This window comes from Carlito syrichta, unplaced genomic scaffold (assembly GCF_000164805.1).
Source record: "Carlito syrichta isolate Samal-C Ts95f unplaced genomic scaffold, Tarsius_syrichta-2.0.1 Scaffold302553, whole genome shotgun sequence".
Taxonomy (NCBI): Eukaryota; Metazoa; Chordata; class Mammalia; order Primates; family Tarsiidae; genus Carlito; species Carlito syrichta.
The window spans coordinates 217,092-228,296 of NW_007246649.1; positions in this window are offsets into that span (position 1 = coordinate 217,092).

Sequence of the window (11,205 nt, forward strand, 5' to 3'; positions counted from 1 at the left end):
AGCAACCTCTGCGCGCCTCCTGGAGGGAGGCGCGCGGGCCCTCGCCTCACCTTCCCAACCCGGGGACCAGGGGCTGGTGGGGGGAAGCCCTGCTGGCGCTTGGATCCCCACCCCATACCCCGTCAGTCCCCCAGCCACCGTTTCCTGCGTTTTCCTCTCCATTCAGATCATAACCTGCATTTATTTCCCCTCCTCCAAGTCTTTCTTCCCGCTGGTTCCTTGCCCGGGGCTCACTTCCTTCTAGAAATCCCACTTTCCATAAAGCCTTCCAGAAGCCCCTGAGAATTTCATCGTCTTGCTTCTCTGGCATGATGAACCCGGAATGCAGTGTGCCCTGCCTTTCGGGATAGCAGTCCCTCCTCCCCCACCTCCCCAGTCAAATGTGAACTCCTTGAGTCCAGGAATGCAGTCAGTGCTCATGGGTTCAGTCAGTGTTCAGACTATGTGCTCATGAGTCTCCTGAGGTATGAAAAGAGGATGATTTTATTCGATTTCATGAAACAACTATTTCCAGAACATGTACTAAGGGATAGATAAAAAGCTAAATTCTGAGAAGACTGGAATGAATAAACACAATCCCAGCCCTGCATAACTTACAGTCCTGTGGGGGGGGGCAGATAACCCCTCCAGCAATTACAATACACTCAATTAAAAGCTCTGCCGCAGATAAACCTGGTGGGATGGAAGGAGAAATTAGCTCAGCTCTGAAGCTGTCTGTCATACCGGGGTAGGACTCTAAGCCAGATTCCAAAAGTTGAGTAAGACTTAAAAAACATCTTTCATTTGTCTTTGTGTCCCCCAGCATGGACTCTTACATAGGTTTAATCAGACTGAATGAACAGTCCCTCTGCCATATCTCATTTAAGTCTCAGAATGTAAGTTAGCTCTGTTCTCTTTCCCTTTTCCAGGAGTGTACTCCATCTTTCAATCCAGATGTGGTTCCATTACCCAGAACCACGCCCCATCTCTGGGTCTCTCTGAACAAATCTAATCCATCCACCAGGCATTGGTCGTGACAGAATCAGTCTTTTACAGGGAGGGTCTGCCTGTGAAATTGGCACCCATGGGATCCTTTTGCAAAGTGAAGTTTGAGGATCATCGCACTGAGGTGAGTCTAGGGTGGGCCGACACCGTAGACAAGACTGAGAGACCAAGAGGAAGGCCGTGTTGTCAGCAGTTAGATCCGCCATGGCCTCTCCGGGAATTCGCCTTGTCCCGAACATTTACACGGTCATCACTGTGCACCACAGACCATCTTAAGCTCTGAGGTCACACATACACAAAAGGACCCAATAAGTGCTACAACTGATGCATGCACAAAGGACTATAGGAGCAAGGTCAAAGGAGTGGCTGGTTCTGCCTTAGAGGCCCCAGGAAGGATGCTCAGAGGAGGTGGCACACAGCAGCGCTTTGAATAGAGAACAGGAGCTCTCAGGTGAAAGAACACGTGGAAACGAAGTTGAAGGAGGAGATCCTGGACCAGCCCAGGCAGAGAGAGAAGGTCTATTTGGGAAAGGGGAGATTTTTCAGTGACTGAAGGAGACTGTGTCTCTTTGGGATGAGAGCGGTGAGTTTTATAAGGAATGAGAGCAGAAAGGACAGTTGGGGCTAGACTGTGACAGGCCCTCTAAGTTGTCTAGAAGTTTGGATTCTTAAGATCTTTGAATATCACTATGAAAGGAAGTGATATAACTATGCCTGCATTTATTTGGATGTCTTTGGTTATGCCATAGAGAAGATGCTTAGAGACAGAAAGGTGGGAGGCAGAGAGACCAGTTAGGAGATTGATGACCCAGGTAAGGTATGGTGAGGTCTGACCCAACAGCAGCTGTGAGAATAAGATGGCAGGATGGGGTCACAACATTTTGGAGTTCAATTCAGCAGGATTTCACGACCATATACATGGAAGACAGTAAAGAGAGAAGACACTTAACTCTCACTTTGGCATCCAGACAGATGATGACACCGTTCATAATAAAGTGAGGGGTCACAGGAGGAAAAGCAGGTTGGGACGGGACCGTGAAGCGTTCAGGTGAAGACATACTGTTTTGAGCTGCCTGTGGAACATCAGGGTGGCAAAGTCCTGGAGGCAGCAATGTAGCTGGGTCTGGAGTTTTGGAGAGACGACGGGTCGATGATTGAGATTTGAAAGTCATTAGGTGACAGATGGAGTTGATACCTAAGAAGTGGATGGGACCGTCTAGCTAGTAAGTGACAGGGAAAGAATTTGAACCCACACCTTTAGTTGACTGCAACATGCGTTCAATGAGCATCTGTTATGTTTGCTGGAGACACAGAGATGAGTAGAGGATGGCCCTTGTCCCTAAATAAGAGGAAAGAATGCAGGGATCAGCATGAACTAGTCTTTGGCACCATGACCAAACATGTGGCTGAAATTTAGTTATATTTTGCTTATACCATGTATCTGATCACCCTCAACAACAACAGCAACAGCTACAAAAGTTATTTTCTCAGTCAATAAGACAAGGAGTTCAGGTCAACCAAAGAGCCCTCACCAGCCCCACACTCCCTGCTCTGCAGAGACAGAGTTCAACAGCTGTAGATTGCCCTTAAACTTGTTGGTTGCCCACAGACTTGCACCGGGTCGTCTATGGACGACTTCGCTTTGTTGAGGAGTAAAATGTCACATCAGAGTTTCATGTCAGAGTTACACGCACTTGTTGAAGATTAACATAGCAGTCCCTCCCGTCAAAATCTGTTTCCTTCACAGTGAAATATCAACATTTGCTGAGTAGAAGGATTAAATGAGATTTTCCTTTGCTTTTCCACAGTTCTCTGATTCTAAATTTTTCTGTATCTTCCAAATGCATTGTGTTGTACAGCATGATATCAAGCATAATAAAAACATTTTAAAGATGCTTTCCTGGTATGTTATCTGGAGGTTTCATTTGATGCATTTTCAGCAAAACACTTGTATTTCTTTATGGATAATTTATGCGCTACCAAAAATGCCAGAGAAAGTTATGAAAAATGTGAACAGAAAAAAACAATATTCAAGGGAACATCAACCATTGCTAATCAGAGGCAAGTTGAGAGACGTTTTCAGGTTTAGTGCTTTTTTCATTACCCAAGTAGTAACCAGGCAAACATAACCACTGCTGGAGAAGATCTTCTCAGTCTTGTATATATTGTTGGTTTGCTCACACAGTTGTGTTCATATTGTAGAATTTTTATTCTACCTTTCTCATTTAACACTATACGTATATGATATTGTGAAAATTGCACTGTCTTTGTAAACAGTGTTTTAGACCACTGTGCTCTTTTCCATCACGTGTATGTTCTTTTGTTTGTCTAGGCATTTCTTTTCTTGTTTCCAGTTTGTCTTTATAAACAATGCTGCGATAAACGTCTTTGTACTCTTCTGTCTCCAAAGTCTCAGAGATGGAATGACTGGGACAAGTACTATGAGAATATGTATGACTCTAGAAACATGTGCTGTTATTTTCCAAAGGTTGCATACCCATTTGTCTTCTCAATTTGGATTACAAGGAAGGCTAACAGCTTAGCGTGGTGTGACCATTCAGATTTGGAGACTGTTTATAGCGGTGAGTCTGTGATTGTGCCTACGGTTCAAAGACAAGACAAAAATCTTGCTCCACCCGTAGGTCCCCACTTGGGTGACATCACCAGGCCCCAGACTCAGTTTCTCAGCTTCGGAGGTCCAAAATCGGTCACATTCAGAAAGCCTGATTCACATTTCCCAAACTCATGACAGACTGAAAATCATTTCTGCACCACTCACTGCATTCTCTAATTTTCAGTCAGTGTGCAGACATCTGTAGGTTTCTCCTATCTTAAACAAAAATAACTTTTTAAACATTTTTACATCCCACCTCCCTTTTTAGCTACGTTTCCATCTCTCATTTTCCCTCCATAGACAAACTCCCTGAAAGAACCATCTAAATTCCTTGCCTGCTATTCAATCCTTAAGACTTTGTACTTGACTTCTGCCCATTGTGCCACTGAGTCTGACCCGCCGAGTGCCCAGTCATCTCCAGGTTGTCAAATCTGATAGATGCCTTCTGTGTCGATCTCACTAGACCACACTTACCCCTGCAGGTTTCTCCTTCCCCAGCTCGTGAAAAAAATTGCACGTGTAGTTGCAAAGGCAAACCTGACTCCAACATTTGCTAGCCATGTCATCTGAAACAGAATTCTTAGACTCTCTGGTCCTTAATCTTCTCATCTCTCGAATTAGTGCAATGCAGGGAGAGACAGGAGAGCAATGCGGTTAAGAGCTCAGGCTGTGGCACCTTATCCCCTGAGTGGGAGTTCCGAGTCTAACTCTGCGACCTTGAACTCATCACTCCTATGCACCTCAGTTTGTATATATTGTTGGATTGGATGAACTCCTGCAAAGAACTCCTAAAAAGTGTCTGGCACATTGTAAGTTCAGTTTGAGTGTTGGCTTGATGCCTACGTCAGGAGACTTCTGTAAGAGTCCAGGCCGATGACAGCCCCTGTCCAGCATCTAGCTCGGTGCCCAGCCCTCACTCAACAGTGCCAATGATGCGGATTTTTCAGGTCAGTCGGGGCTTCGAGTCAGCTCAATGGGTCAGCCAGCCAAGACCCAGAGAGAGTCATCAAGGGGCTGGTAAACCTAGCCCCAAAAGTGTTGGCCCTAATGGGCTGGCAAGCCAAGCCCTGAGAGTGTTGCGATTTGGTGGACTGGCAAGCCTAGCCCCTGAGATGTCTCAGCTTTGGAGTTTTGCCTTCTGGCAACTCTCCTGGTTCAGCCGGCTCCGATGATCTCCTGCAGTTCTTCAGGTCACAGCTCTTCAGAGTCGAGGTTTTTGTCTCATGCCCAGGAAGAATGAGGGACATGAACGGCCAGAAACTGAGAAAGCAAGATTTATCGGGAGGCTAGAGAAGCTCCCATAGTGGGAGGGGACCTGAAGAGGTTGCCTATCTGGGGCTGAAAACCTGGTGCTTATATAGCCCTACATCCAAGCCGATTGGCTCGCACTAGCTGTGAGCTGTAGCTGTTCTGATTGGTCAGTGTTAAGGTAGGGGCCTAATGGTGAACTGATTGGTTGCTTTTCCATCCCAGCAGTGAGTACCTAAGCTCTAGCTTGAAAGATTTGCAGGGAGCTCATTTACCAATGCTGAGCCTGAGAGGCTTACCGGGAATTCGCTATATTATTACCAGAGGACGCCCCCGTCTGTCTGCCTAGCCTTTCTCTAGCTATCTCCTGTCTCACCAACTCCCTGTCTTCTCCTGGTCCTCCTCCCTCTTCTCCGGCCACTCTTCTTCCTGAGTCCCAGGGTTCTGTCCTTGTCCACCTTCTCTGTCCGTGGGTGATTTTGTCCAAATCTTTGGCTCCAATGCCCTCAGCTAAGCTGATGATTTCTGAATCTCTAGCTCCAGGCCAGATTTCTTTTCAGACTCTCTGACTGATATGCTCAGCTCCCTGCGCCATCTCCCCATGTGATGCACTGTCCAGCATGTCCAACTCATTGTCTTCCTCCCACCCTGATATGCCTCTTCTGAGACCTTCATCCCAGGGAGGCACCACCATTCCTCCACCCAGAATGTCGAAGACATCCTAGACTGCACCCTCTCACTTCCTCCCTCCACCCATGACCTCCTCCACTGTGCCTCCACCCCGGACCTCCTGGCCATCTGGCTGCTTCCACCCACTGACTCTGTCTCCTTCAAATCTGAGGCATCTCTGGCTTCCTTCCCACTCCCACGGTCGTAGATTTCACTTAGCATTCCATCACTTTTCCCCTGGACGACCACAGTAGCCACCATGTCAGACTCACTTTCTTCATCTCTCCTCTCCATGTCTTATGACAGAATTGGGTCCCCCCACAATTCCTATTCTGAAGCCCTAACTCCTGGAGCAACAGGATGTGACCATCTTTGGAGACAGTCTAGAGAAGTTATTAAGGCCAAATGAGGTCATTAGGGTAGGGCTCTAATCGCATAGTGCTGGTGTCCATATAAGAAGAGAAAGAGACTCCAGGGTTTGGGGCACACCGGGGTTTGGGGCACACACGGTCATGGGAGGACGCAGCGAGGGGCAGCCATCTGCAAACCAAGAGGAGAACCCTCATCAGAAACCAAATGTACACCTTCTTAGGTTCGTGTGTTGGAGACTTAATCTCCAATGCAACTGTGTTGGAATGGGGACAAATAAGAGGTGATTAGGTCATGAGGACTCTGCCCTCATGAATGGAGTAATCATTAGCAATGATCCAGGAGTGGGATTGTTATTGTGAGAGTGGGTTTGTTGTACAAGTAAGTTTTGCGCTCTTTCATCCTCTTGCCTTTTGCTGTGGGATGACACAGCAAGAAGGCCCTTGCAAGATGCCTGCACCTTGATCTTAGATTTCCTGGCCTCTGAATGTGTGAGCCAAATACACTTCTGTTCACTCTAAACCACCCTGTCTGTAGTATTCTGATTTTATAGCATAAACAAATGGATTAAGACACACCTTGATCCTGGACTTTTAGTTTCTGGAACTGCTGAGAAAGCAAATTTCTGTTTTTCTAAGCTATCTGGTCTGTATTGGCAGCCTTAGCTGTCTAAGACCCTTCCTCACCCTCAAACACATGCCCTTTGCTTGAGATTTGTGGAATGCGGCTTATAGCTCCCTGAGAATATGGCTGGCTTTCCCTCGATGCTATGCACCAGCTGTTCCTGCCACACAGACCCCTCCTCTCATCACAGACCCTCACTCATCTTTTAAGACACAGTTTAAACGTCACCTGCTCCTGGCTAAGTTTGATGTCCTTCCTTCCTGCCTCATAGAATGATTGATACATGCTGTGTGTGGATGTCCTTATCCCATCCTTTACTATAAGTGTTATTGATTACTTGTCTATCCCACTAAGTCCATGACAGAGAGAGAGAGAGAGAGCGAGACAGAGAGAGAGAGAGAACTATATCTTTTTATTCTTAGCACAATGTCATTTCATAGAAGATAGCAAATTTATTTTTGTCAAATGGATGAATAAATGAATGAAAAGCAACATTGAGTCATGGTTATATATAAAGTTCTGAGGACAGTGCCTGACATAAACAAGCACTATTGAGTGTTTGTTAAATAAGTGAACAAAATATACGGAACACGCTTCGGATCGTTTTTTTCTGCAGTTGTAACTGTAAAAAGTCTTGTGAAAGGTAAAGCAGAAACATATGGGAAAATAAAAGCCCAGATTTGCAGAGAGATGTACCCATGAAAATACACTCCAATTTGAAGTCCTTGCACTGATTCCTGACAACTTTGGTCATGGCTGAACTAGAATGGAAAATTTCACTTCCTTCCCTCTGTGCTTACCTCACTGGGCTCTGGCTGTGTTATTCTCTGAGTTCACTGCTTCCCGTCTGCCCAAATAAACACTCCCTCTCGGTGGTAGGGTTCACACGGAAGCCTCCCCAGGCCAGTCAGTTGATCCTGGCTACGTGCGGGCACTTTGGTTAAACCCCTTTAATTGCTGGCGGGGCACTGGGGCAAATGTAGGTCAGGAGATTGCAGCATCTGGGAGCAGCTGGCACATGGGACCGTGTCTGGAGGAAGCACAAATGACCCGTGGCTGAGAGCCACATGTGGGAACCAGGGAACCATCCGATTCTACAAACACGGGCAGAATATTCGCACACACTAGGTGTTTGGAACTCAGAGATGCCCAAGACCTGTTTCCCATCTCCAAGGACCTCAAGGTCAAGCCCGCTACAAGTGGCCAACAACTGTTGGCGGAAGAAATGGAGGAAGGAGGAAGGAACGGGACGTGAGGACAGCTAGGCATGAAGAATGGCGGCGTGAAGGGTCTCTAAGCCCCAGGAACCGGAGGGTTGACTCGGTACAAGAGGCAGCTGGGAGCTCATCTAGAATTTTCTTTTCTTTTTTGAGTTGGAGTCTCACTGTCACCCAGACTGGAGTGCAGTGGCTGTTCCCGGTCACCGCAGCCTTGACCTGCTGGGCTCTGGCGATCCTTCCGCCTCAGCCTTCCAAGTAGCTGGAACTACAGGCGCACGTTACCACGCCTGGCTAATTTTTTGATTTAGTGTAGAGATGAGGTCTCGCCCGCCCAGGCGGGTCTCGAACCTGAGGGCTCAGGCAATCCACTCACCTCAGCCTCCCAAAGGCGCTTTTTTTTTTGAGTTGGAGTCTCACTCTGTCACCAGGCTGGAGTGCAGTGGCACACTCGATCTGCTGGGCTCAGGTGATCCTTTCACCTCAGCCTGAAACCAGGATACCATCCAATTCTACAAAAATAGGCAGAATATTTGCACAGACTAGGTTTTTGGAACTCAGAGATAGCCAAGACCTGTTTCCTGTCTCCAAGGACCTCAAAGTCAGGTAGCTGGAACTACAGGCACACGCCACCAAGCCGGACTAATTTTTTTATTTATTGTAGAGATGAGGTCTCACCAAGTTGCCAGGGCTGGTCTTGAACCCGTAGGCTCAGGCAATCCTCTCACCTCGGCCTCCCAAAGTGCTGGGATTATAGGCATGGGTCACTATGCCTGGCCTTAGAATTTTTAATGGGGTTAGATGCAGTTGAAATGTCATTTGAGAAGTTACAGGGTAAAGATTTTTAAATTTTTCTGTATATTATGATGTTTTGATATCTTTAAAAAAAAAACTTTTCAACTGGGGAGAGATGACTTTTTGTGGATCTAACCAACGCTTAAAGACAAAGGACTCAGCCCGAAGGCTCCGTCGGATAGACAAATTATCCAGCACGGAGTCAGAGCTCCTCCATCTGTCCCATGCACTCCTGAAATCATGTTCCTCTGCTTCATCATCCTAGGACCAGGTGCAAGGCTACTAGAGACTCCATCTTTATGCACCAGCATTTGCTGGAATCAAACTAGCCAGTCCAAAACCATTCACCCTGCCCTGCCTTGTCTTTCCGGAGAAACACCGATAAAGTTGTGGCCTAAGCCGTCCTCTTGCTTCTGTCTTCTGCCTGTCAGCCACCCTGTTGTCTTTCCCAGGTGGTCCAACATGGTGTGCATGCCTCCTGTCTCCAGGACTTGTGAGTATAATCAACTTTATTTTGTCTCCTCTGGTGGCTACACCTGACACAAGAGAATACGTCTCACAGGAAAATACAAAACAGAGGGATGGTTCTTTGTCATGGCAGCTACAATAAGATTCCTGCTTTGGACGGAGGTTGCACCAGGAGCCCTCTGAAAGCCCTTCCAACTCTGAAAATTTATTCCCCAAAATGGCAGACTGGGGAAGCCAAGGGTCGGACCCAGGGTACCCCATGATACCCTCGAAATCATCGCTGCTCCTGGAAGAAGCAGAGGACCAAACTGGTGCTGAGATTCCACATCTTTCAGCATCCCAGTGACACACATCACCAATCACAGCAACAACAATGATGATGGCTAACACTCAGTGAGGGTGTCTCTATGCCACATGCCGTTTGAAGTGCCTTCAGTGGATGGTCTCATTCAATCCTCCAAGCGACACACTGTTTGTATTCCCGTCTTATGCAGAAGGAAGCAGAGGCACACAGAGCACCAGTAACCTGTGACATGCCCAAAGTCATGCAGATGGGGCAAGGAGAAAGAACTTTTCCTAAACCCCTTCCTAGCCAAGGCAGCTTTTCTGAGCTGGAAAAGATGGAAAGATTCTCTCTTCCCATTTGCCTGGTTTCTAGATCAGGGCTGGGAAAACTAGTCCACTAGCCAAGTTCAGCCTATTGCCTGGCTTTGCATGACCATGATTGAGTTTGTTTTTTAAAAGTTTTATGGGGAATACATTGGTAGCCCACTTTGAATAGTATGTTTAAATAGTTGGAAAAAAAAATTTTTTTAAGAGGAATAATTTTGTGACATAGAAAAATTATATGAAGTAAGCTCACATTTCAATGTCCATTAATAAAGTTGTATTGAAACACAGCCACATCTGCTTGTTAATATGGCTGCTTCCATGTACCAACACAGGGCTGAGTAGTTGCAACAGAGACTGTTCAGCCCTAAAAACCTGAAATATTTACTGCCTGCCCCTTTCTGAAGAAAGTTTTCCAGTGCCTGCTCTAAAGTCCAGACCGGAGTGTAGGGTAAGTTGTTCTCTCTTCTCTAGGCAACACTTAGCACTGCCCCCCTATAGAACTTGAAGTAGTCTCCCCATTTAAGAGATTCCAGACCAAAAGGGAATAAAACACACCCCTAAACTCAGCCCACCAAGCCCTTGTTTAAAATTTTAAAAAGTAACTTTACACAATGGCCGTTTTTCTATTGTTTATATTCTTTGGCCTGTCGGCGGTGGCTCAGTTCGTGAATTCATTCACCTGGTCATTCATTCACCTGGTCATTCATTCATTCCACACACACTGATTGAGTCCCTGGCCCTGGTGCTTTCCTGGTGGGTGAGGGGTTGGGAAGTGGAGTGGACACGCACTCTCCACATAGTAAACAGTCACCTCTGGTCTTATACTCCAACCGTGGTCAGGCGCACACTTTGAACTTGGACCGACCTGAGCTAAGGTTCCAGCACTGCCACTTCTGAGAGCCTGCCACTAAACCACCAGACCCTGCAAAATGTGAGGATGCTCTTACTTCCTACCATGACTACGAGGAGTAGTCAGTAAAAGAGTATGTGTAAAGTACTTAGCAAAGGCAGGGCCAAGGACCAAGCTCAAATCGTTACGACATCACCACCCCCACAAAGAAGCCAAACGAGTCCACCTAGGAACTGAACAAGTTGACACAGATGTCAGGAAAAGCAACCCCTACTGTGTCCTCTTTTTAAAATTTTATTTAATATCAGGAAACACTATTTCTTACCCCCTTGGTATTTGCTGCAATCTCAAGAACCAAGATTATTTGAGTCAGAAAACAAAAAATAAGAGAATGTTCCTCACACCAAGATCCTCTGGGATTTTGAAAAAATACTGGGCAAAAATAACAAGGATCTTGGCAATGCCTGGCTGACAGGGAGAGAGGGGCCCCTTGCATGAGGGGCGGGAGGGCGCTGAACGCCTGGCCTGTACGTCAGGTCTTTGGAATGCTGGGCCTAGCGCAATAATTCCTTTAGAAGAACAAAATCGAAGGGCACGGAATGTTCAGAAAGAAATGAAATGAAAACAAGAAAGCAAGCCCCACACACACATTCTGTGTCTTTGTGAGGCTTCACAATCAAGGGCTTAGCAGAGAGCCAGAGTTAGGAAAGCTGAGCCGTCCTCCTTAATCCTATTTTGTCCTGTAAGTCACCAAA